At 29.6% G+C, this 2,500-nt stretch overlaps 1 protein-coding gene across 1 annotated transcript in view; it reads left to right on the top strand.

The window, feature by feature from the left end:
- LOC119578459 (GATA zinc finger domain-containing protein 14-like) overlaps window positions 1–2,500 on the top strand; it is a gene marked incomplete at its 5' end in the record, with an annotated part of 82,369 nt that overhangs the window by 1,580 nt on the left and 78,289 nt on the right. The window lies entirely within an intron of this gene.

The raw sequence follows: 2,500 nt of genomic DNA, 5'->3' as shown, positions 1-2,500 counted from the left end.
ATTAATAAGGCGTCTTATGGGCACTGTTCACACACTCATAAGACGCAGATAAGATCGAGCCAGACTCCCTTATCCGGCACCTGCGCTCGAAGCTGACGTAAGGGCGAAGGAACTGCGTCGTGGCCCAGAGGACATCAAAGAAATACTTTCTTTTTTCTTTATTGTGAGAGAGATTTATCGACTTAAATAAATTAATCTATCTAGTTATTTATCGTAATTGTTACTGTTGTCATTACTATTCATAATTATTATTGTTGATATTAGTGGGTTTTTTTTCATTACTACTACTACTACTACTACTGCTTCTACTATTGTTGTTATTGTTTTGTTGTTTTTGTTGTTGTTGTTATTATTGTTGTTATTATTATTATTATTATTATTATTATTATTATTATTATTATTATTATTATTATTATTATTATTATTATTATTATTATTATTATCATTATTATTATTATTATATTATTATTATTATTATTATTATTATTATCATTATTATTATTATTATTATTATTATTATTATTATTATTAATATTATTATTATCAATATCATTAGTAGTAGTAATAGTAATAACAGCAGTAGTAGTAGTATAGTAGTAATAGAAATAGTAGCAACAATAGTAGTAGTAGTAGTAACACATACGTATAAACACACACACTTATTTTTTGTTCGGTATAATCAATTATTACTGGATAACCGCAACATACACAAAAGCAAACTCTATTCCAATTAGGTAAGGTTGATGAAACTCTTTAATTTATATCTATTTGCATTTGCACAAAGCTATTTTATCACTAGCATATGTGCATTCAATCCTGTTGTCCTTATTAATGCGGTCATTTCTCTACTATTACTGCTAGCACTACTACTACTAATATGATTACTATTGTCATTATTATTACTATAATAATTATTTTACCATTATATTATTGCTAGCATTATCTTTCTTACAAGTATTATTGTCATTATTATTACTGTAGTGTCATCATTATTGTTATAATCTTTAGCATTATCATTATAACAATTATTATTATTATTTCTGTAATCCTTTTCATTATGGTTATTATTATTGTTGTTGTTGCTGTTGTTATGATTATTATTACTATTATTATATTGCTATTATCACGATTATCTTATTATCTTTCTTGTTATAACTATTATTATTACCATTATTTTATCATTTTTATTATTATCAGTATCATCTTTATTGTTATCATTATTATTATTATTGCCATTATTATTATCATTACAACTACTTATTTTTTTATTATTATTGAAATAATTATTATTCTTATCATTATCATTGGTATTAGTATTTTTTCCTTACTTTGTTTTCCTTTTTTATTTTATTTTCCTATGTTTTTTTCCCTTCCTATTTTTATTTCTTTTCTTCGTTTTATAAGCTGACTTTTTATTATTCTTTATATTTAATTATACTGCATCGTAGGATGACGTTTTCGTTTTTAATTTTAGAATTTTCATCTTTTCTTCTTTCCCATTTTTAATTAAATTCATAAACAAAAAATGTGAATCAAGAAATATATAAAAAAAAGGAAAATATAATTACATAGAAATCATCCCCCCCCCCCCTTTGAACCTCAGAAGACATAAGAAGAGAAAAAAAAAACAAAGGTGATAATGAGCGTAGATAACATAGGTGGAGATATACGTCAGTTCCCCCTACCGCTTTGACCTTCCCCGACTGCAGAACGTATTCTATTGTTGTCATTACTTGTGTAAATATGTACCCGAGCGACACCAGGCAAAATGATCCTGGCAGCGAGGTCGTGTGCATGCCATAACTCCCCCCCAGCTGGTGTATATACCCCTACCCTCTCCCACCACCTCCTCGTTCTTCTTCTTCGTCTTCATCTTCTTCTTATGTCGCTCTTCGTGGTCTCTTTATATCCCACTTATGAGTTTTATATTGTCTTTTTTACATGCTGTGTATGTGGTCTTATGGTTTCTGCTCGTGGTTTCTTTATGGTCTCTTTTTTCATCCTTTAAGCGTGGTTATTTCGGTTTCTTTGTGCTTATTCAGGCATACTTCCTTATTCAAAACCCATGCTTCATTCATCCATGCCTCACCCATGCCTCACTCATGCACTCCCCATACCTTATTCCCCAGCCATTCATGCTCTTCAAATGCACATTTCATGTCCCTCGATGCTCGTCCCTTGTCCTCATATCCGTTATAACCTCATGTCTCTTGCAATCCCATTAATTCATATCACCTTATTAGTTCATGTCACTCGCATCCTTAAGCCCCCTATGTCTTTGTTCTTATGACTCGTGGTCCTTGTTCACATGCCCTCTCGCGTTATATGGCAATTGATCTTTTTCAAAGGTAATTTCAGTATAGTTTCTTTTTTCATTTCCTGTGTATATGGGCGTATACACATATACACGTGTATGTGTGTGTGTGTGTGTGTGTTTGTGTGTGTATGTATATATATATATATATATATATATATATATATATATATATATATATGTTAT

The sequence above is a fragment of the Penaeus monodon genome, chromosome 11 (genome assembly GCF_015228065.2).
Source record: "Penaeus monodon isolate SGIC_2016 chromosome 11, NSTDA_Pmon_1, whole genome shotgun sequence".
NCBI lineage: Eukaryota > Metazoa > Arthropoda > Malacostraca > Decapoda > Penaeidae > Penaeus > Penaeus monodon.
The sequence above is the reverse complement of the archived record's forward strand: the minus strand, read 5'-3'. Positions and strand labels throughout refer to the sequence as shown.